Genomic DNA, 25,483 nt, shown 5'->3' with positions numbered 1-25,483 from the left:
GGCAACAGCTGTCTCATAGTCAAAAGTCCATGGCAATCTGTAGAATCACAGCACACCGTCCAATGGCGAGCAAATAGTTCATGCAATTCAATTGAATTTCACAAGTGAGAATGTAAGGAGTTAAGTGACGGCAATCGCTGTAAATAACACAGCACACATGAGTGAAAGGCACTTGTAAATTAGGGGTTGATGGTCAAATAATACGACATGCTGATAAGTAATATAATAAACCTGCTGATAATATAAGGCAGAATGACAGTCTACTTTAGCAAGTGTCAGTGTCATTTGTGACCCCCCCCTTTAAATAGGGCCCCGACCACGATTCTAAGTGTCTCGGTACCTGTCTGGTGGTTGACCTCGGTTTATCTGGTGAAAGTACCGAATCACTAGTTTGTCTGGGTTAGGTTTGGGATTTACAAGGTAAGGCTCTGCTAGCCTAAGTTCAGCTACGTCTTGCTCTCGTTTGGCAGTTACTGCGGGCTCAGGTTGTAGTGCTATTAGTATGTTTTTCCATTAGCCCACTCTTGTTTTGAACAACATTACTTGTCGCTCGGCATTGCCCTAACGCTGTATAAATAAAGTCCACCTGCTGCTGTGCTGTAACGTAAGCCTTTGTGTTTGCAACATTACCTCCACCGCAGTTTTTGCTCATCTCCAAACTTGGGGACCCAAGTGGCTACCATGAACCATGGCATGACTACCTGTGTAGTATAAATATGGCTATCTACAGCCTGGGGGTGTCCTTGACTTTTGATTGTTCCAAATGTCCAAGCAGTGTGTTCGCAGGTGGGATCCTGCCGACTAGGCCAAAATGTCAAAAGCAGAATTTGAAGATGCCAAGGCAAACAACCACAGAGACAGGGAAAGTACAATCAAAGGTTCTTTATAACAAGTTCAGATTGTACAATAGTGACAATAGCTTAAAAAGCATTTGTTTGATTAGTTCTGTCTAACCTTTTACTGCAGTGGGCTAAATCAGGGTCACACAGAGTTTCTTGGTAGTCTTAAATCTACTTTGAAACAAAATTATACTCCTCACACACATGGTTATGGGCTTTAAAAAAACACAACACCTGTACCATGTCAGATATAGATTTACTTTTTTATTTTGAGTTTGCATCCCAATATTACACTTTATATACATCACAGAAGACTGAAATATAGCAAAACCATTTGACATGGAAACACTGGATTGTCTGTGTAAAAAAATGCAAAAAGTTGATTATGAAATTATAAAGAATATTAATAACATTCCACCCATGAGGCCACCAGAGGGTGCTTTGGTCATTCGCTTGCAGGAAAGGGTTTTAAAACTACTAAGCGCCCAGTTAGAACTGTTTAAGGAGACTATGAGTTAGGGACCATAAGCTATACTATGAGCACAGGAAAAAAACTAACACAGCAGTTAGTTCACTCACAGAGCGTTGGTTGATGTTCGTTCATTCGTTCAACTCTACCTGAGCAGGGTTCATATGGCTCTACTTCCTGAGCAGGGATTCGTTAGTCGCTGGCTGGTACGGTACTCAATGGCTAATTTGGCAGTCAATGGATGGGCCCTACTGTCCCCACTCGGCTCTACCTAAGTTGTTATTTTTTTTATAAATAACAACTGGTTTGCTGCTTTGCAATGAAGGAAATCTCAAGCGTTTGCTCACCTGATATAGAATAACTCATGGTAAGCTGCAGACCCTTTTATCTACCAACCGAGTTCTCATCCGTAATTATTACTGATGTCTACATCCCTCCACAAGCCAACACCACTTTGGCACTCAATGAACTGTATAGCGCCATAAACAAGCAAGAAACTGCCCACCCAGAATCAGCGTTTCTGGTGGGTGGAGACTTTAACACGGGGAGACTTAAAATAGTCCTACCTCACTTCTACAAACACGTCTTCTGCGCCACTAGGGGGCGCTAAAACTCTCAACCACTTTTATTCTACCCACAAAAACACATACAAGGCCCTCCCTCGTCCTCCCTTCGGCAAATGTGACCATGACTCCATTCTCCTGCTTCCTGTTTAGAAACAAAAGCTCAAACAGGAAGTACCAGTGATGCACTCAATATGGAAATGGTCGGACGAAGCAGACAAGTCTACAGGACAGTTTTTTTAGTACAGACTGGGATATGTTCCAGGATTCATCCGATAGCACTGAGGAGTTTACCACAACAGTCACAGGCTTCATCAATAAGTGCATAAATGTCATCCCCCCAGTGACTATAAGAACGTATCTAAACCAAAAACCATGAAGATCCACGCCGGGCTAATGCTATCGCTTACGAGGAAAGTGACACAGACATGGACGCATACAAAAAAGCCCGCTACAACCTCCGACGACACATCAAACATGCGAAAGGACAATTTAGGAGGAAGGTGGAATCCTATTCAAATAAAAATGTATGTGTCAGATGCGCCGAACACAACAGGTGTGGACCTTACTGTGAAATGCTTACTTACAAGCCCTAACCAACAATGCAGTTAAGAAAATGAGAGTTAAGAAAATATTTACTAAATAAACTAAAGAAAAATTCAAGTAACGCAATAAATATCAATAACGAGGCAATATACAGAGGGTACTGTGGGGGGGTCAATTCAAATATTCCGAGTAGCCATTTGATTCATTGTTCAGCAGTCTTATGGGTTGGGGGTAGAAGCTGTTAAGGAGCCTTTTGGACCTAGACTTGGCACTCCTGTACCGCTTGCCGTGCGGTAGAAGAGAAAGCAGTCTATGACGTGGGTGGCCGGAGTCTTTTACAATATTTTGGGCCTTCCTCTGACACCGCCTAGTGTAGAGATCCTGGATGGCAGGAAGCTTGGCCCCTGTGATGTACTGGGCCGTATTACACCGACTCTGACACTCATCGTATGTGGCTGGGAATTGTCTTCAGACATTTTCAATCTCTCCTTGTCCCAGTCTGTAATCCCAAAATGTTTCAAGTTGACCACCATTGTCCCTGTTCCCAAGGGCTCCAAGGTAACCTGCCTAAAGGATTATCGCCCTGTAGCACACACATCTGTAATTATGAAGTGCTTTGAAAGATTGGTCATGACTCACATCAACACCATCATCCCAGACACCCTGGACCCACTCCAATTCACTTACCGCCCCAACAGATCCACAGATGACGCAATCTCAATTGCACTTCACACTGCCCTCTCCCACCTGGACAAGAGGATAAATAACTATGTGAGAATGCTGGTCATAGACTACAGCTCCGCGTTCAATAACAGTCTCCTCCAAGCTCATCACCAAGCTACGGACCCTGGGACAGAACCCCTCCCTCTGCAACTGGATCCTGGACTTCCTGACGGGCCGGCCCCAGGTGGTGAGGGTAGTCAACAAGACCTCCGCCTCGCTGACCCTCAACACAGAGGCTCCTCAGGGGTGTGTGCCTAGTCCCCTCCTGTACTCCCTGTTCACACACGACTACGTGGCCATGCACGATTACAACACCATCATCAAGTGTTGCTGATGACATGATGTACTAGGCTTGATCACAGACAGCGATGAGACAGCCTACAGAGAGGTCAGAGACTTAGCAGTGTGGTGCCAGGACAGAAACCTCTCCCTCAATGTCAGTGAGACCAAGGAGCTGATAGTGGACTATAGGAGAAAGAGGGGAGAGCACACTCCCATCCACATCGACAGGGCTGATGGAGTAGGTCAAGAACTTCAAGTACCTTGGTGTCCACATCACTAAGGACTTAACATGGGCCATGGGCCACCCCCCCGCAGAGTCGTGATGAGGGCACGGCCGTGCCTCTTCCCCCTCAGGAGGCTGAAAAGATTTGGCATGGGCCCTTGGATCCTCAAAAAGTTCTACAGCTGCACCATCAAGAGGATCTTGACTGGCTTCATCACCGCTTGGTATGGAAAATGCACCACACTTGACTGCAAAGCGCTACAGAGGGTGGTGCGGACAGCCCAGTACATCACTGGGGCCGAGCTCCCTGCTATCCAGGCCTGAAAAATTGCCAATGACTACAGCCACCCAAGCCATAGACTGTTCACTCTGCTACCTTCCAGCAAATGGTACCGAAGTATCGGCTCTCGGACCAACAGGCTCCGAGAGCTACCCCAAGCCATAAGACTGCTAAATAGTAAATGCATGGTACCCGATTATCTGCACTGACTCTCTTGCACTGACCCTATGCACACTAACTAGACTAAATATGCACACCATATATACACTCAAACACACTATATTGACACGCCAACGCCAAACATATACACAACAAACACGTTACACACACACACTTTTCCACTCATCATTTGCTGCTGCTATTCTATTCTTTATTTTACCCTGCCTTCATGTACATATCTATCTCAAATACCTCATACCTCTGCACATTGATCTGGTACTCCCTGTATATAGTTCCACATTGATCTGGTACTGGTACTCCCTGTATATAGCTCCACATTGATCTGGTACTGGTACTCGCTGTATATAGCTCCACATTGATCTGGTACTGGTACTCCCGGTATATAGCTCCACATTGATCTGGTACTGGTACTTCCTGTATATAGCACCACATTGATCTGGTACTGGTACTTCCTGTATATAGTTCCACATTGATCTGGTACTGGTACTTCCTGTATTTGGCTCCACATTGATCTGGTACTGGTACTCCCGGTATATAGCCTCACATTGATCTGGTACTGGTACTTCCTGTATATAGCCTTACATTGATCTGGTACTTCCTGTATATAGCTCCACATTGATCTGGTACTGGTACTCCCTGTATATAGCTCCACATTGATCTGGTACTGGTACTCCCTGTATATAGCTCCACATTGAGCTGGTACTGGTACTTCCTGTATATAGCTCCACATTGATCTGGTACTGGTACTTCCTGTATATACTGTAGCTCCATTCTTGTGTATTTTATTTCTCGTGTTACCATTTTATTTTTAAACTCTGCATAGTTGGGAAGGGCTTGCAAGCATGTCAAGGTTAAGTCTACACCAGTTGCATTCCGCACAAGTAACATTTGAGTTGACTTGATTTGACTCCCTGACGGGAGTCCACGCTGTAGTGTAGACAGCTTTTCACAGCTGCGTCGGCCGTGTCCTCTGTAGACGCGGAGGACCACAAACATACAATTAAAGCATGTACTGATCTACAACTTGGAATCACATTCACACATTAGAATAAGCACTTTCCTTTAGTAGTGCTATAGAGAGCAATGTAACAGAGTAGTTTTCCCACAGGCAATCAGCAGAGAGGGACAGCGGTCGAGGAGCTGCGAAGAGTCAGATGTCCATCCGTGGAGAGGTTCACGGTCGAACGGCGCCTTGAAGGTAAGTGTCAATTTCCTTTTGTGTCTAGTTCTGGGGTGTCTTTATCAATTAGTTCGGGGAGGGAGGAGGTGATAGGGATTGGCACCAGCTGTTTCATAGTCAATAGTCCATGTCAATCTGTAGAAACACACACACACACACACACACACACACACACACACACACACACACACACACACACACACACACACACACACACACACACACACACAGGTGGCTTCAACTAAAGTCACACAATTACAGTGTGTGGCTGGTACTTCTTCAGGTGGAAAATAACAACAGCCAATCAATTGCTAATAGAAACTCTTTCCTCTTAGCAGTGGCCAATCAAGTGATCACAATGTGCCATCTCTTCTTAGCCACCACCAATCAATCGCTCACAAAAGGTCTCATTAGAATTTTGCTCTCCATAAAACGTAATTACACGGTTTCCATGGACACAAACTGATGACACTAGGTGAGTAATGGATGGCGTGAATAAATACATATATAAGTAAATAAATGAATAAAAAAATAACTCCAGTTTAAGCCTTCATTTAACCCGTTGGCCGTTCAGCCAAAGAGTCATTTATTTTGTAATTAATTTAAATGTAATTTATTTTTGTAAGCAGATCATTTTTCTGCTGCATTTTGATCTAAGCTCATTTGAATAAACATTTTTCTCCATATTAGTCTGGGTAATGAAGTGGATCTCAGAAGAGAAATGCTTTTGGTAAGAGAGGAGGCTCTCGGTGATGGCACAATGTAAAGGACTGACATGCTGGTCACCTCACCATAAGGAAATGCTGATTGGATTTTAGATGGGAGCCAGTGAAGAATAATAATAATAACGGCTTGTAATTTACTACAAAGTTGGAAGAATATAGAGTGGTGGATATCTTACCCTCAGTCTCTAGTCACATAGGCCTGAAAATGCCACGTATTTAAACGATTGTAAGATGACTGACATTGCCAAGTGTTTTGTGTTTCTTTTTCAAAACAGTCTCTGAACATTAATATCAACCTGACAAATTTTGGGAGCATTTAGATGGCAATTTGCACACACTGGTTGAATAAATGTTGTTTCCACATAATTTGTCAACCTATTGTGATGTAGAATCTACGTGGAGAACACATTTGGATTTGCAAAAAGTCATCAGGGTAAAACTTAAATACATTGACGTAAGATGACTAATCGGTTGTTACATCAATCTAATTTCAACATAATCACCAAAACTATGTATACGTTGAAATTGTGTTAAATTCCACATAGAAACTATAGTATATATGTTTCTGTAATGAATACTCAGGGAGATCAAGGTGTAGATTCCCGCCCAGAGCGCTGCAGATGTTTATTTCGCCTTCACAGAAGGTCGGAATCGTGGTCGCAGGCAAAGGTCAAACAATACCTCACAACCATACAAAAAGAAAGAATTGAACTAAATAGGGAGCTGATGAGACCAGGTGAGAAACATACACAGGTGAAATCAATGAACAAAAATGAAAGACATGGCTACGTTCCAGAACACAAAGAAAAAGAACACAAGAAAAGAAATGCAGAACCTTACATTTTCATCCTATATTCAGAAAATATTCACACCCCTTGACTTTTTCAACAGTTTGTTGCGCTACAGACTGAATAAATAATATATATATTTTTTTGTGTCACTGGCTTACACACATTACCCCATAATGTCAACGTGGAATTTTCTTTTTAGACATTTTTACTAATTAAGAAGAAAAAAAAGAAGAGGAAATTATGGCAAGCCTAAATAAGTTCAGGAGTAAAAATGTGCTTAACAACTCACATAATTTTTGAATGATTACCTTATCTCTGTACCCCACACATACAATTATCTTTAAGGTCCCTCAGTCGAGCAGTGAATTTAATTTCAAACACAGATTCAACCACAAAGAGCAGGGAGGTTTTCCAATGCCTTGCAAAGTACGGAGCCTTTTGGTAGATGGGTAAACATTTTAAAGCAGACACTGAAATCCCTTTGAGCATGGTGAAGTTATTAATTACACTTTGGATGGTGTATCAATACACCCAGTCACTACAAAGATACAGGCGTCCTTCCTAACTCAGTTGCTGGAGAGGAAGGAAACCGCTCAGGGATTTCACCATGAGGCCAATGGTGACTTTAAAACAGTTACAGAGTTTAATGGCTGAGGATGGATTAACAACATTGTAGTTACTCTACAATACTAACCTAATTGACAGAGTGAAAAGAAGGAAGCCTGTATAGAATAAAAAATATTCCAAAACATGCATCCTGTTTGAAACAAAGCACTAAATTAAGCACTAAAGTAACAATGCAAAAAATGTGGCAAAGCAATTTACTTTTTGTCCTGAATGCAAAGTGTTATGTTCGGGGCAAATCTAATACAACACATTACTGAGTACCACTCCCCATATTTTCAAGCATAGTGGTGGCTGCATCATGTTATGGGTAATCTTGTAATTGTTAAGGACTGGGACGTTTTTCAGGATAAATAAGAAACGGAATGGAGCTAAGCACAGAGAGGAAAACCTGGTTCAGACTGCTTTCCACCAGACAGATGAATTCGTCTTTCAGCAGGACAATCTACCCTGGAGTTGCTAACCAAGAAAACAGTGGATGTTCCTGAGTGGCCGAGTTACAGTCTATGGCAAGACTTGAAAATGGTTGTCTAGCAATGTTCAACAACCAATTTGACAGAGTTTGAAGAATGTTGAAAAGAATAATGGGAAAATATTGTACAATCCCGGTGTGCAAAGCTCTTAGAGGCTTACCCAGAAGGACTCACAGCTGTAATCGCTGCCAAATGTGATTCTAACATGTAAACAGCTCTGTAACATCCCTACTGCTTCCTATAATACGTATGCTCTGTCTTTTAAAGAACTCATTGATCTCAACCCACAAGCGGATTCAGCTCCAACCAGGGACAGAGAGGAAGAGAGAAGATGAGAGAGATATTAGAAAAATATCTATTTGCATAATTCTATACTCATCCTCTTTTATACACAATTCAGTCAAATATTGTCTGTCTTATCATATTTCTGATTTCCTTCTTGGAGATTCAGCTTGCCTTGTGCTTTTAATTAACTTGAAGACCCTCCAAACATGACTCTGAGAGAAAAATCCCTTTTTAGAGCACAAATAGTTTTTTTTGTAGTAGCAGAGAGCAAAGCTGTTTAGGTTTTCATGGTCTTGTATAGTAATTATGACTTTTATGGAGTACAGTAACCATTGACACACACATTTTACATTGTACAAAATGTACCATTTCATTTAATTAAAAACACACACACACTTGCACACACACAATACACACATGAACACATATCCTTATATACATTGAGTATTAGTCCAGGAATCCCAGGAACGCTTATTGTTCAGTCTCAACAGAAATGTCACGGTTACATTGTAACCTTTACTTGAGAACGTTATCTGCTCTGATAGCGAGGCCAGGCTGGGACAGGATCATGGCGACACAATTGGATTTGAAACGTCCCCGTCCAAGTCATGCCCGTGGGCTATCTCCCCTTCACAGTTCAGCAACACCAGCTCTACGGCAAGACGTCCACGCCACACGCCACTCTGTAAAGTTACAAGGATCTAATCGGACCCAGTGTATCTGCATCTCTCGCACAGCACCAGCACTCAATTCATCTACTGTTGCTGCCTTGAGAATATAAGACCCAATTCATGTACGTCTGTGTGTGTGAGAGAGACGGAGGGGGAGACATTAGCCTACAAGGATGCAATTAGTTTTACTAGAAATCCTAGCTAACACATCCTGGTCTTAGCAGTAGATGTAGCCTCAGACAGGTGGAATGCTAAAGGCTTCTCAAAAGCCGACTTCTTTCCCAGTGATAGATTGTTAAAAGAGTCATCTTGAAGGTTGAGGACCAGGTTGTCGGCGGAAAGGTACACATTGTTCTGGGACGTTGCCATCGTCTTAGCAATGGCTTGGGTATGGATGTTTCACTGTCGTCCTCATGATAGCTGACCTGTGCGAGTGAGAGTGGGGTTGGGAGAGGATGGGAAGGATGGAGTAGGCAGCATGGTAATTTCTGGAAGTGCTGACATGTCTCCCTGTCACTACAGGGACATGAAACTCAGGGGAATGTCAGCCTTTTCCAGATAGAAGAACTGTTAGTTCAGCTGTACAGTAAATATAATGTAAGTTCCTCCTGGGTGAGCAGCCATATCTATTTTCCCATGAAAGAGTTAGGGGGTGATAAAACATTCATGTTTTAGATGAAAACGTTATCGTGAACGTGTGTCTCCCCATTGAAGCCAATATGTCTAAAGAAGGAAAGTGAGTGTCAGTATAAAACCAAAAAACATCTCTCAAAAGCCCTGGCAGAAAGTTGTGATTGATGGATGAAAATATTGCTCTGTTGTAACTGTTCTTTCATTAGTATTCAATTGAAGCTTCAAGCTCCAATTTAATGACAGAGAATTGGTGCTACAGTATTTATGTGTAACCCTAACCCAACATAAAAATATATAGCGCTGTCAATTCATCAGTGATGACTGAGATTATCATTCTATTTCATTTACATGATGCTTATGACTGTGAAAAGTTTATTCTCTCTCCATATTCTTACTCGAGGTGCACCATCCCAGCAGGTACACATCTCGGTCCACTCCTATTTTCACACCAGGGGGCAGTAGTAGTTAATGTAACCCAACAGGTGGAACTGGGTGCTGATGTTTCCTGCAGGTGGACAGTCTCTCTCAGTAGTGCTGCCTGGGCGAGGTCCATACTTACTTTTTTCCCAGCCATTTTGGTTGCCAGTCATGGCTGTGTGATTTATTAGCCGCCTCTGTCTTTCATATACCCACAATATATCAACATGTTATCGCATGGATCAAGATTGTTACACATTTTATTTAGAGTTCATATATTTAGAGCTCAGATATAGTTTTTGAGTCTATTTTTTATTGTGGATTGTGCAGCAAATACCGTGAAATGTTGGCTTTGTCATCATGTCAAAAGGGTCAAAATGGATGCCAGTCCAAATGGAAAGCCTCCAGAAAGGCTTCTTATGTGACCGATCAAAGCACTTCCGAAAACTTCTTTGTACTTCTAAGAAGATGTACAATAACGTATTCTTCCTCTTCTTCCAAATCAAATCAAATGTTATTGGTCGCATACACATATTTAGCAGATGTTATTGTGGGTGTAGTGAAATGCTTGTGTTCCTAGCTCCAACAGTGCATTAATATCTAACAATACACACAAATTTAAAGGTAAAAGAATGGAATTAAGAAACATAGAAATATTAGGACGAGCAATGTCGAAGCATTAGTATTGGTGCTCATCCTAGCTTTTTGGGGGCCCTAAGCGAGATTTGGACGGGATGGCAATGTTGTCATTAGCTAGCAAAGTTCATCAGAAATACAGTAGCTAGCAATGCTAACGTTAGCTAGCTAAAATACGGTGGCCTCCCCTCAATCTTAGCTAGCTAGCTAACGTTATACTGCATCTAAAGTCAATCTGGCAACATCAAAATGATGACAAAAGGTTTTCATACTAATTATTTGCCTCCTTTTGAATGTCATAGTATTTTCAAGCCACTGTAATGCACTTTTGATGAAATCTTCATCAGCGCTCATTGACGATGCATTGAGCAGAATGCTCAGTCGGGCATCAGTCCGACACGAACGTATAAAAAACAATATTGTGAAGAAACATGCAACCCATGAATTCTACTATTCTAACTCTCAACAGTAAGTTGAGACTCCAATTTAAAAAACAATTGTTGATGGCCCCCTAGCAAAAACAGATGTTAATACCCAAAAGCAAACATCAGCCATATGTTACTCGTACTATATGTTGTGAAGTATATACCTGATGAATTAGTAGAAAGAGGTTATAGCCTGGAACTGTTATTCTCATAATTTCAATAGAGATCTAGTTTTCAATGTACTTTTAAAATCAAACATTTTTAACCTCTATGGGATCGGTGTCCCTAACCCTAGCGATTACAACAACAAAAACACCATGCTGTTGTTTGAGGAGAGTGCACAACAACAAAACACTTTTATCACGGCAACTGGTTTGATACATTCACCTCTGAAGGTAAATAATGTACCTACATTCAGGAATCTTGCTCTGATTTGTCATATTCAGGATCACAGAGATAAAATGTAGTGTAGTTTTGTTTGAAAAATATAGATACATTTAAATGTAGGAACTGCGTTCTACAATTTGAGCCCACTGCTGTCTCTTATGTGGAGCATAAACATCTCTATAATGGTCTGATTTTGTTATCAGTGATGCAGTGGTTCTGCTAGAGACTGTTATGTTGGGGGCTCCTGTGTTTGACTATGTGACATTCTGTCTCCTTGCTGTTGTTCTAAAGGGCTCCCTCCCAGGCTGCTCTACCCAGCCACCATACAGATACTTGATTTCTGCACCTGTTTCCTAGACAACCGACAACCATTTTAAATGGGCAGTTCTGCTTATTGACCGCATACCCTTGACCAGAACCACACTCACACTTGAAGCTGTGATTAGGCCCTTTTTTATGGCACTTCAGATCCTTGTGGAAGGTGCAGCGTAGCATGGCATTCCATGGGAAAAATACCCTGCATACTCCACCAAAGAGGTAGTGTTTACCCTGTGTTATCGTCAAGTTGGCATCAACCAACTTGTCTGAGTGTGCTCCATGATTGATGGTATATGCCTATTGTGGCTCTATTGCTTTTTACATTCACTAGGAATCATGTTTGTTTAAGTGCGTGACAGTATACCAATACATGGTATTACTTGTTGAAATCTACACCCTCTCTAAGATGACAGGAATATCACATTGCCATTGGGGGATATTCAAACCCTCTTCTATCTCCCTATGGAGCGCTCTCTCTCTCTTTGCCTTCTCTCCTAATATCAACACAGAGCCTGATGTGTTAATCTGGCATCCCATCTTTTCTTTCCCGCTCATAACAACACTGGGATGGTTCTAAAAGGTGAACCCAGTCGAGCAAGACTAATGGGATTTCTCCCATCAGTGTCACAACTTTACTCCGTCAGGAAGTACCACCTCCATGTTGGGTTTTACAACTAGAAAGGAGCAGGATATAGAGGAAGAGACAGAGAAATGTAAATGGAATGTGTCAGAAGAAGATAGTGTCTTGTTTCTGAAGGCGCTGCTCTGCAGCTGTGTGTTTGAGTGCTGTCTGTCTGGCTCTTAGGCTGGCTGCTTGTCATTAATAGCCTATTGGTTGTCAACCCAGAAATAGCCTCAGTAGGTTTCAGATCTCTCCTTTATCTTATTTCATGTTTAGAATTCAATGTAATGAACTTTCATGAGGCGTTTCTGTTTTAGACAGTGTGACATGAGGTTTCTCAGAGGTAATCTCTGAGTTGGACTATTCTGATGTCGACTGCACAACCCCCCCCCACACCCACACCCACACCCCACACACACACACACACACACACACACACACACACACACACACACACACACACACAATCTGAGCTTGGAACCCAAACCAGCTCTCTCTCAAGTCAAGGTCACTCAAATAGAATAGCTGAGCCTAAATCTTCTCCAACGCCCTCTTTCTCTCCATCTCTTTGTTTTTTCTGCCTCTGTCTCTTTCACTCTTCTCCTTCTCTCCTTTCCCTGATCGGGCGGCAGACAGCGTGTAAGTGCTTTAACCCAGAGAAGTCTCTGGGATCCCTTGTGATTGGCTGTGCTCTGCAGCACGGTTCACAATCGATTAAGGCACAGTGCGCTCCCGCTAACAGCTTTTCTCTGCTGCTCTTGTGGCTTTGATACAGTCACAACTTCACCCCTTACCCTTCAACCCAATCTTTCTCCTCTCTCTTTCAATTAGAACAATGTTCAATATACAGTATTTAGCAAATATGGGGCAGGCTATTTAACGAACTAGACTATAACGGACTAACATTCGAATTGGAGTTGATGACAACGCAATACATAAAGGACCGTAAATACACAACTTGAAGCAACCACATATTTAACCATGGAGCAGGTTCTGATTGGCCAATGGGGGGGCCAACAGTCGACACACCCCCAACTTGTTTATTCTTCCAAACCCAGCCCTTTCGCGCCACTGCCAGCTACTGCTCCCACAATTTCTGTTGTGAAAATAGGAAAAAGAATCTGACACACCCCTGAACCTATAACTCTACCGCCAGCTCTAATATTTACAATTGCGTTAGGTTTGTTAAAATAGAGCCCAGAGAGAGAGGCGGCGAAAGAGAGAGAGATACAGAGAGAGAGCTACAGAGGTAGAGCGAAAGAGATACAGAGGTAAAGAGAGAGAGAGAGAGAGAGATGCAAACAGAGGGGGAGAAAGAGAGAAAGATGTTTTTCCTCAAGTCGTGACAGAAATTACAACAAGCAGCACAGGTGCCATTGTGTCTGGTATCAGATTATTTTATGTTGATGTGTTTGTGCTTGTGTGTGTGGTTAAGTGTGTTTCTATTTGCAAGTGTGTGCAATGTTTATGTGTATAACTTTTACGCCCCCCCCCTATTCTTTGAGGTTAATGTTGTGTGACTAAAGATAACTATCAGAAAATAAATACACTGCTTATAGCTTTACTTCCGTTTCTTTTCTCCCTCTCCCTCCGCACAGATAATTTACCAGCTATTAACTCATTACTCAGTTACTGCATTCCATATCTCCCCTCCCTCCCTCCCCCATGTCCTCAGGGTAAAGGGAAAATAATACCGCTCTTTACTTATAAGTAACAGAGAAGAATTGGCAAATGGATGCAGCTTTCTTCTTAAGGAACACTCAGTGCAAATGTAAGATAGATTTTGAATTCCCAGCTTTTTGTTCGGCATCCTTGTTTGTGTTGGGGTCACTGTGAGCAGAGCATTGCCTGGAGAAAATGATATATTTTTTTCTGTGTTTTTTATTATCAAAAAGCACTGAACCGTTTACCCAGAAACACAAAGATGTACGCAGAGAAAGACCAATGGCTCCATCTACCCAGACAGAATGTTCTTTTCTTTTCTCCTCGTTTCTCTTTTGTGGCCCACAAAAAAAAACTTAAAGTGCCGTTTAACTCTCCTCTCCTGCTTCAGAATAGCCACGGAGGAGCTGCCCTCTGCTCTGCTGTCTATGTGTGTGTGAGCGTGTCAGCGCTTAGGTGTGTCTGTTTTAGGTTTTTATAGTGTCCAGTGTGTGAGAGGAAAAATCTGCATGAGTAGGAATGACTATGTGAAATATTCTCTGTGGTCATCTCCTCATTGGTCTGATTCGAGGGGTCTTTTCACTCTCCTCGTCTGTCTCCATGGACACAACAAAATGGCCACCTCACAGGTGAAACAGAACCACTGGGAACATCTCCTGAAGTCCTTAAAAATAAAAAATAAAATGGCCGCCAGGGGGGTAATATAAACAATCTGCCATGCCTCTATAGCTAAAACACTTCTAAGGACTTTCCCTATCTGTGTGTGAAATTTGGTGCCTCTATCGCCAAAAGCCACAATTCTCCTAAAATTTGACAGTTACCCACTTACCTACAGGATCTGCTTCACAGCGTGTTTTGGGTATTATAGTTAATTACAACCTACTTAAACTCTCCTGATGGCAGCAGACAGGTGGGGAGTGTTAATAGAAGGATGAGGGTGCCCGGCTTACTCTCTCAGCAGACATAACCTCCAGCCTCCAGGGTCTGGCCGGCACACCGACAGTCACTGTGCTTGTTTGGAGGGAGACAGAGGGATCTGTAGAGAGGCATGCTGGTGCATGGTTTTCCTCTGCGTGGCTCTCCTCTCCTTAGAGCTGTAATCACGGCAGACTGCATGTCACTGCGCCCTGCTCTAATTGGCCTGTCACTCTCCATGCGCTGGGGGGAGGGGCTGGCCTTTGTGAGGCTGCCATGGCGACTGGGCCATTTAATGAGAGGGAGCACGCTGTGACTAATGATATCCCTGAGCCCATCGGATATACCGCAAATGGACAATTTGCTACATCACTTACACACACACACACACACACACACACACACACACACACACACACACACACACACACACACACACACACACACACACACACACACACACACACACACACACACACACACACACACACACACACACACCATTGACTTAGAAGTGTATTGACTGACTGAACTACAATTCCTTTTGGCCCTAGCTGTGACTCAAACGCCAGCTTTTGGAAGCTATCTGCAGACATTTGTCTTGTGGTTGCAGGTAATATTAGTATTATCTAATAGTCTATTGGTGATACCCTGAGAGGCCATTATCTGTATGACATGCCTTCATTGACTATTAGTTGGCTCATTGCCCACAAGAGTAATGTGGGACATCTATAAGGGAAATTGTCCATAATGTCGATGGGCAGGCAGGACTTGAGCTGAGGCGTGATGAGGGCAAACAGAGCGTCACTCTGGTTAGTGGAACAGGAGAAAAACATTAGTTAGAGGCTGGAGCGTCTCCCTTTATGCTGTTTATTGGTCGATTACCGACCAGGCCCAATTCTGGAATCTCTGACCAAGCACATCTATCAAGTGTTTCATCCTTTGAACTTGACACACCCCATGTAGAGCCATATAATAACACATCTACAGTTGAAGTCGGAAGTTTACATACACTTAGGTTGGAGTCATTAAAACTCGTTTTTCAACCACTCCACACATTTCTTGTTAACAAACTATAGTTTTGGCAAGTCGGTTAGGACATCTACTTTGTGCGTGACACAAATCATTTTGCGTATGCGAGCAAGGAGGCCTACAAACCTGACTCAGTTACAAGAGCTCTGTCAGGAGGAATGGGCCAAAATTCACCCAACTTATTGTGGGAAGCTTGTGGAAGGCTACCCGAAACGTTTGACCCAAGTTAAACAATTTAAAGGCAATGCTACCAAATACTAATTAGGTGTATGTAAACTTCTGACCCACTGGGAATGTGATGAAAGAAATAAAAAGCTGAAGTAAATCATTCTCTCTACTATTATTCTGACATTTCACATTCTTCAAATAAAGTGGTGATTCTAACTGACCTAAGACAGGGAATTTTTACTAGGATTAAATGTCAGGAATTGTGAAAGCCTGAGTTTAAATGTATTTGGCTAAGGTGTGTGTAAACTTCCGACTTCAACTGTATATGTCTCTGACCCCAAGATGTTTGTTGATGTCTCAAAGGTACTGATATGGTCTGAGACAACAGCCCTCTTATCAGAGGGCAATCCTGTTATAGTGGCCTTGAATCAGATAACCCTACAGGGAACTCTCATGGCTTAGGGGTATGTATAATGCGGTCCAACCCAGCCCCCGCGGACCTGGGATTCGAACCCACACCACGCCAGAACATACTCTACAAGCCAATGTGTTAGCGATCAGGGGAAGCACTACTTCATGTCTCAGGAAGGCAGTAACGATGGTAACTTAGCCATCTGCTACACCACCATAATACTATGGTACTGGTTCAGGGGAGTGTTGTTAGGATATGGTAGAGTCAGACACAACCATTAGCCTCACTCCGCACAATTAGACTCATTACCAATAATTACTGCCTCGGCGAGACACCATATCTAGAGTTAACATGCTTGTAAAATCAAACACAGGATCAAAACGCATGGAAAATCCCCGGTCTTGCTGTGACCTGCAGTTCATCAGCGGTGATAATGTTTTGCTAAACCTTAGTCTCTTCAGTGAATATTAATGAGGATCACAGCATTTCTGTCACTTCCCCTCTCCTGATGTGCACCTTGATACTGCTCTTAAGGCCAAGCTGAAATATACAGCTCGTTTAATGCCATAGTGAAATACCGCCGAACCAGATCTGGGAAGGACGAATTGGAACACGAAGCCTCACTACTTAGATCTCCAATGTTTTTTCAACAGAATCTTTGGCTGATGTCCCATCTAAAGGATAGTGTAATTACATCTCAGTATTAGCTAAAACATTACGGTAGTACTGTGCACAGCAATTCAGTGCTTAGCTGCCATTATGTACAGCATGAATAAACTCAACTGAAACTAAACCTAAGCAAATAGCTGTGAAGGTTGTCACATGACAAGTATGTCATTACTAAAAATCCGTTTTGGTTAGTGTAAACGTAGGATGAGATGAATATGATTATGATTGATTTACCATTGTACAGAGGAAAGCCTTCTCTAAGCATCACAGCCCATAATAAGAGTGATGTGGACTGTTATCTCTGAAGGGCATCTGGAACGTTCACAGCCCATGTAGCCTTTGAGAATCGATAATGACATGAACACTGAGGCCAGTTTAATGGTGTGTGAAGGGATTGTTATGTATTAAAGCCAGGTTGTTACTTTTGGAAATGGTGCATGGATCATATCAGAGTATTGAGGTCTAACTGCTGTGGCTGATCTAACGGTGAACTCTGACCCTGCTGGAGATTCACATCAAATAAGCAGAATTCATCACAGTGACAGCCAGTGTGTCGTCCTGCCAATACCGGCCAAATGAGATGGCTAGCCCAGGCATTAGCCACATTGGCTATGTGTTATCCAGCCTGGTTGTTATTTTGACTTAGACTCCACAGCCATGTTTGGGTTAGTTATGTGGTTAAGGTGTGTTGGGGTAACCAACTGTGGTTGTGTTGGGTTACCAGGCAACCAGTTTCCTTCTTGAGGTGAAATGTACTGGTATGGATTTTGTGCTGCTACTGTTGCATTGAATTAGTTTGACAAGCAGGCAGGCAGAGGGAAATGGGTCTGTTCTCAGAGTAAATTATATGCAGTCATACACTCAATTTACCTCTGCAAACCCAGTTAGGAAGGAGCAGGCATGGAGGCATACACACAAACACAATAACTCAGGCGTATAGCATTGGCACTCAGACAGTGCACACATGTACTCAGCAATAGTTAGAGGTTAAGAAGTATTTAATCAACAAATCAGATTTTGGAATATCTAATTTGGATAAAATCATATTTTGGTTAATGATGTCTGGAAATGAACACAGCTCAGATGGAAAAAAGTACCTAAAAACCAGTCAAAGTTTTTCATTGTTAAAAGGTCAAACTTTTAATGCGATGGACGTACGTGGTACTTAACCAGTGGAGGCTCCTCCTCTGAGGAAGGGGAGGACCATCCTCCTCAGTGAATTTCATTTAAAAAAAAATAGTGAGACAAAAAAATGTATCCTTTTTAAGTAAGACTTTACTAAATATATTCATGTCACCAAATAATTTATTAAAACACACTGTTCTGAAATGAAGGCCTACAGTAGTCTCAACAGCACTCTGTAGGGTAGCTCTATGGAGTAGCAGGAGGACAGCTAGTTTCCATCCTCTTCTGGGACTTCAATATAAAACCTAGGAGGCTCATGGTTCCAGTCCCCTTCCATAGACTTACACAGTAATTATCAAACCTTCCGGAGGACGTCCTCCAACCTATCAGAGCTCTTGCAGCATGAACTGACATGTTGTTCACCCAATCAAAGAATCAGAGAATGAATCTAGTACTGAAAGCATAAGCTACAGCTAGCTAGCACTGCAGTGCATAACATGTGGTGAGTAGTTGACTCAAAGAGAGAGAAAGACAATAGTTGAACAGTTTTGAACAAATTCATTTCTGTACAAATTACGAAGAAGCAAGAGAGAGATAGAGCTAGTTATATTTCATTGTATTTTTTTGCTCTTTCACTTTCACTTAGCTAGCGAATGTTTTTTTTATTTATTGCCACCGGGGGCTTGCCGGTGTAACTACTAAACTGCTTGCTGACTGTACACTGTACTGCACGATTGTAGCAGGTTTACTAACGTGTTAGTCATAGTAGCTATGTTGACTGTGATGTTAGCTAATATGGTGACAGCAATGTAGGCTGTGTGTAGCGGTTAGAGGTTATGATATAAAGATTTGGTTTGGAAAGTTTTTTTTGCATGGTCACAGTCAGCTGATGTGTTGTGCACTGAAGTCCACAAGCGAAGGGAAAAGGTAAGAGGAGGAGAGGGCGTAGATGAGAGAAAGAATTCTACAATGAGCTGCTGTGAAGGTGAACTATGTTTGGGTGTGATTCATTCCACCGATTCTGTTGAAAAAAATTATTGAACGGAAACAAATCTAACGAAATGGGGATAAACATACCTGAATTTGTCCAACAGAAACTCTCGTTTGCTACTGTTGGACTTATGATTACACCCTAGTTCAGCTAGATGCAGGCAGGAGCGTTCAAGGCAGTTTTGAATGTGTCACCGTCTTTCACCTTGAATACTCATATTTTTCTCTCGACCTGTGCACCTACGTTGTAAACGTTCATTCATAGGCTAGGTTGTAGCAACCTCATGATGGATACAGGGAAAGTTTGAGTATCATGTAGTAGCCTAAACCTATCAATGTGACATTAAGCTGAGTGAATGGAATATGAATGAGAGTCATCCAATATGCTGTAATAGAAATAAGGCCAAGCTCATAAAAAAATGATCGTCCTCCCTGATCTTAAACGGCACTGACTGCCACTGCACTCAACATAATTTAGTGACGTACCAGTTCACATCATTAAATAATAATATTGATGAGAGTTACATGTAAACTTAACATGTGCAATGTATCCATGACTATTTCATGATCCAATGCTAACATATTGCATAATTGACCCTGCTTAACCCAGAGCATTACAGACAGTGACATACAGAGAGGTGGTCAGCTGTTGTGTTTTTGTTGGATGACTGTACTCCAAGTCTGTTAATATGAGATCATAAAAAATGTTAATCTTCATTTCACAGGCCATGAATCATCAAGGTCTTGAAACATGACTTAGCCTGCTGTTCCGCGTAGCCAATGTGTTGCTATCACTAACCTGTAGGTTCTCCAAATTCAATAATCATTTCAGCGCCTTTGACAGCAGTGCACAGTGATATATATGAAGGTCGGACCACAATTCAGCACTAGGAACACATGCGCGCACTGCACAACAATCCAGCACCATGGACAGCGCCGCAAGATCGGACGACGGTTCAGCACCAAGGCCACATGGACAGTGCCACGCACGCACCAGTTGTTGGCATTGCTGCAGGCAATGGATGCCTGTTTAGTCAACAGGATTTCACAGTGTCACTTCAGAATTCAGCGTTTGTCCAGGGGGGGATAAACGTCTATGGGTGAAGTGAAAGTAGGTAAGGGTTAAGGTTGTTAAAACAGACAAAACTTGACGGTTAAGCATAAAAAGATTGACGGTTGAGTTTAGGCATTAAGTCTGACTAAGGTAAGGGATAAGGTTAAAACAGAAAACATTTTTAATGAGTGCCTAGCACTGGGATTGAACCCGCGATCCTCGGAGCCAAAACGCCCTAGCAAGCCTCGAGCCTACTAGATGGTAATACATGCTGAAGTTGCCTCTAGTGGGCTGTATTGAAGGCATCTCCCGACGTACTGGGGACCTGGACAAACGTTGAATGCTGAGTCTATCTGGTGTGGTTTCGCTGGTTTAGTGGCTCCTTCCATGCCGCCTGTATTGTTCCCATTCCCCTTTAGCCTATGTACTATGTGGAACTGAGAGTGATACAGAGAGGGGAAAAACTACATTCATAGAACTCCTTGTATATGAGGCAGAGGCAACATTGACAGTTCTAAGAAGTTGTCATCCTCCTCATTGTTGCTTAGTCAGACTATGGATAGGTTGGACAGTGCCCTGTAAATACCCACAAAGAATATGGAAAATTATGATCTTCAATAATTTCCCCACACAATCAAGCAAATTCACATTTTTGAAGTTCTAAAAGAGAGTAGCACAGTGGTGTGCGCGAATAGTGAGTGATATGAGAGAGATCAGGATGAGTGAAGGCTTTGATAGATGGCTATATTCTCAAAGGGAGGGATGGAGCAGATTGTGATTCATTCTCTGACAGAGCAATATCCCGGAATCGGCAAAGACTTGGATACAGTTTACTCCCTGGCGCACCTTAATGCATCTTTTCATTTTCTTGTGACACAGAACCCACGGTTTGTAATGCAAATGACAAAACCATTGACTCTCGCGTCCATATCGTTCAAATTATAATTTTTTTCATGACGTTTCAGATGAAAATGAATTACCCCGGAGAGCGTTTATTCACAAACTCTTCAATGAACTGAAATGACATCACCTAATCGAAAATGCAGATTAGCTACTGAAAGGAAGCAGACGTCTGTCATTTGTGAATTATAATAAAGCTTTTGTGTAAGGTTAGGAACACCATACATTCACTCCAATATTGTGCTCTAACACTATTTCATACAATAGTTTTTAATTCAATCCCTTTCATCATGAATGTTTGCATCAGTTACTCTGTTGCTGTAGACTTATGCCAGTATGTCGTATGTCTTTAAGTGTTTGTTACTGACTGATTGGAATTGACCCTGATTTACCAGGTTCAAAGGTTGAAAGACTGTGTTCACCAGGTTCTAAGATGGTGTTAGACCCCAGGTATCAGTTAAGGTTACTCAACACATAAATGTGGTTCACTGAACCACCCCATTACATATGGACATAATAAAGGTTGATATTTGTAAGTAGGGGAGAGTGGGGTAAGTTGAGCAAAAGGGGTAAGTTGAGCCACCCTTGTTTCTAGGAAACCATACACAAAATTAATCATTGTGAAGAATGAATCCGCATGGAAAAAGTGGTAAGCAAGTTAAATCCCCCAAAAATTATTTTCACCATGTCAAATGAATTTATTGTCTTCAAGGTTCCATGATGCTTGTATCTAAACCAAAGTAGGTCGTTTATGATTGTTCTATACATTAGTTGGGGTCTTTATAAGCTTGAGATCCTAAACCTAACATGAAAGTGCATCCTTGTAGCTGTGTGGGCTGATATACTGTAGTCAAAATGTTTGCCTTGGGGTAAGTTGAGCCAATGGTTGAGACAATGGCAAGCTGAGCATTACCGCTGGGATATGAGGTAACAACACGGCCTGGCCAATGTTAAAAGTGTTTTAAAAAGTACAAAGTGTTACGTGTTAAGCCTCTGTTAAAAGATTCTTAAAATGATTCAAATGCAAAAAAAGCGATTGTGATTGTGTTGAGTTGTGTTTAGGAAATAAAGATACACATGGTTTTAAAAAGGTAATATTTAATTCAGTACAGACGTATGTAGGAGGCTTAATTTACCCTGTCTCACGGCTCAACTTACTTCACTTTTTTTGGACAAGCTGTGTTTTCAAAACTGTAATGTTTACCTGAATTCTGATTATTTACAGGGATACACAACATCCTGAAATAAATGTAAATATCTATATTTCCCTTGACAGAGTGATGCCGAATGTAAAAAAAGGCTTAACTTACCCCACTCTCCCCTATGGTTGTGTATCCTTCAAAAGCGACCATCAGTCAAACAAATAAACAAAGAGGAGTGTATGAGCAGATATTACAGGCAGACACATTCAAATCTGCTACAACTCTCTGCCAGGTTAGTAATTGCTCTTTTTGTGTAGATAATTATTTCCTCTAAGGTGCGCACTGTTGCACAATGCAATTATACATGTCCTGCTATCTCAGAGTGGAAGGAAAGGAGGGGGGTTATTTTCCAAATTTTCACATTTATGTGTGTGTGTGTGTGTAATGGCAGAGAAAAATGAGAGGAGCAGTGTTCTGAGGGGATTCCATAGGTTCTTTCCAGCACATAAATACATGGATCTGTTGAGTGGTTGAAAGTATGATTGGTTTGTGTGGTTTGTGTGGCAGGCCTCTGTCAGTCTATGGATTAGTAGCAGAAAAGAAAACCCCGGGAAAATCACAGAAGTAGCTCGCTGTGTGATCACACCCAACACTCTATTTACATTCTCTATTGCCTGTCCTCCTGTCCCCTGTTTTTTTCATTCTCTCTTTTTGTCTTTTTCTCTCTGTTTGTCCCAGAAAGAGTGACCTGGAGGAACCTTGTGCCGGCCAGCGAGTGCTGTCACACAAACACCTCTCACTGATAAGGCCTCTACTGGGGCGCTCTGCACACATTTCCTCTGGATGTATTTCTGATGTCGTTGACCACAGCAGAGAGAGCTCCACACAGAAGGAAAAGAGGGAGGTTGAAAAATATCATATGGATGACTTTGCTAAATTGCAGAAGCTGTCAGTGGATTCAGCTGATATAAGGAGAAGATCTTTCATTTCAATATGTTTCATTTAAATGTCTATTGTATCTGTTCCGCTCATCAGTATTGTGTGTGTGTGTGTGTCTATACTCATTCCTTAGCACACTTTTTTACCTTTATAACCCAGAACATTATGAGCATCAAAACGTCATATTGTCATGTTTTTACAAAAGGTTAAACTTCAACCAATTGTCGCTTATGTCAACTGGTCATGCTCCCAGCAGGCTTTGCAGTGTCAATGGGAAAAGATGAGTGTCACAGGGTTGAAGCTTATGTCAATACATTGCAGTCAATGGGAAAGGAAAAGCATCAAACAAATGACCCATTTGTCAATAAATTGCATTCAGGGGGAAAAAATGAGTGTCAACCAATTTACGCTTATGCTAATACATTGCAATCAATGGTAAAAGATGAGTGTCACCAGGTTAATTCATATGTCAATACATCACAATCAATGGGAAAAGATAAGTGTCAACCAGTTGATGATTATGTCAATACATTGCATTCAATGAGAAAGGATGATTGCCACAGGGTTGACACTTATGTCAATCCATTGCATTTAATGGGAAAAGATTAGTGTCACCTGTTGAAGATTATGTCAATACATTGCATTCAATGGGAAAAGTTGAATGCCAACCAATTGACACTTGTTGTCAATACATCACAGTCAATGGAAAACGATTAGTCTCACAGACAGGACATCCTCTCTCTCTCTCATCTCAATCACCCCTCTGCTCATCTCTGTCTCTCTCCCTTCCTCCTCTTTCCTTCTCTTTGCCCCCCTCTCTCTTTCTCTTTACCTTCTCTTTATCCCCCCATTCTGTTCTCTCTCCCTCCCCCTTTTTTCACCCTCTCCCCTTTCTCTCTCCCTCCTTCTCTCCCTTTCTCTCTCCCATCCCTCCTCCTCTCCTCGCATCTCTCTCTTTCTCCCTCTCCCTCCTCCCTCCTTCATCCTCTCCCTTTCTCTCTTCCTTTCTCTCTCCCCCTCCTCTACTCTTCCCCTTCTCTCTCTCCCTCTTTCTTTCCCCCTCCCTATTCTCATCTCTCTCTCCCTCTCTCTCCTCTCTCTCTTCTCCTCTCTTCCACCTCCACAGACAGGATATTGACGCAGACAGACAGACAGTGCAGACGCATAGACGGACAGACGCAGACCGGCATGCGGTCGGGTGGGCTGACGGACAGACAAAGACAGCTTAAAGTTTTAAGTCAATCAACATCTTGTTACCATGGAAAGGAAAATACCTGTCTACTTGTGGAAAAATCACACTGATGAAATCTTTAGTCATATTCCAGTTCATCAATTTGCTTATGGCCCTGCCTCTACATAACTAATTGTGAGCAAAAAATATTCCATTTTATTTGGAACCGCAAGCGAGACAAAATTAAACAGGCCTATTGTAACGGCTGTCGTAATGAGAAGGGGACCAAAGCGCAGCGTGGTAAGTGCTCATGATTTTATTCCACTATGAAACACTTGAACAAAATAACAAAACGAAAACAAGCCAACAGTTCTGTCAGGTACAGAAAACTAAACAGAAAACAACTACCCACAAACACAGGTGGGAAAAGGCTGCCTAAGTATGATTCCTAATCAGAGACAACGATAGACAGCTGCCTCTGATTAGGAACCATACTCGGCCAAAACAAAGAAATACAATACATAGAATGCCCACCCCATATCACACCCTGACCTAACTAAACAGAAAGAAAAACGTCTCTCTCAGGTCAGGGCATGACACCTATTTATATAATTAATATGAATTTGGAGGGCAGAAATGATTAAATATTAAAGCATTAGACAGTATAATCTTTGTAAATTACACTACCGTTCAAAGGTTTGGGGTCACTTAGAATATCCTTGTTTTTGAAAGAAAAGCAAAAAAAATTTGTCCATTAAAATAACATCAAATTGATCAGAAATACAGTGTAGACATTGTTAATGTTGTAAATGACTATACTAGCTGGAAATGGCAGATTGTTTATGGAATATCTACATAGGCGTACAGAGGCCCATTATCAGCAACCATCACTCATGTGTTCCAATGACTCATGTGTTAGCTAATCCAAGTTTATCATTTTAAAAGGCTAATCGATCATTAGAAAACCCTTTTGCAATTATGTTAGCACAGCTGAAAACTGTTGTCATGATTA

The 25,483-nt window shown here is 41.9% G+C and overlaps 1 long non-coding RNA gene across 1 annotated transcript; it reads left to right on the top strand.

Moving 5' to 3' along the window:
* The first annotated feature begins 5,219 nt into the window (after nt 1–5,219).
* LOC106582785 (uncharacterized) lies at nt 5,220–23,741 on the top strand. The gene is made up of 2 exons (XR_001323386.2): nt 5,220–5,303; nt 23,100–23,741. It is a non-coding gene; the product is annotated as an uncharacterized lncRNA (long non-coding RNA).
* Nucleotides 23,742–25,483: the final 1,742 nt, after the last annotated feature.

Source organism: Salmo salar, chromosome ssa22 (assembly GCF_905237065.1).
Source record: "Salmo salar chromosome ssa22, Ssal_v3.1, whole genome shotgun sequence".
Lineage (NCBI taxonomy): Eukaryota > Metazoa > Chordata > Actinopteri > Salmoniformes > Salmonidae > Salmo > Salmo salar.
Note: the sequence above shows the minus strand (reverse complement) of the source record. Positions and strands in the feature narration are given on the sequence as shown.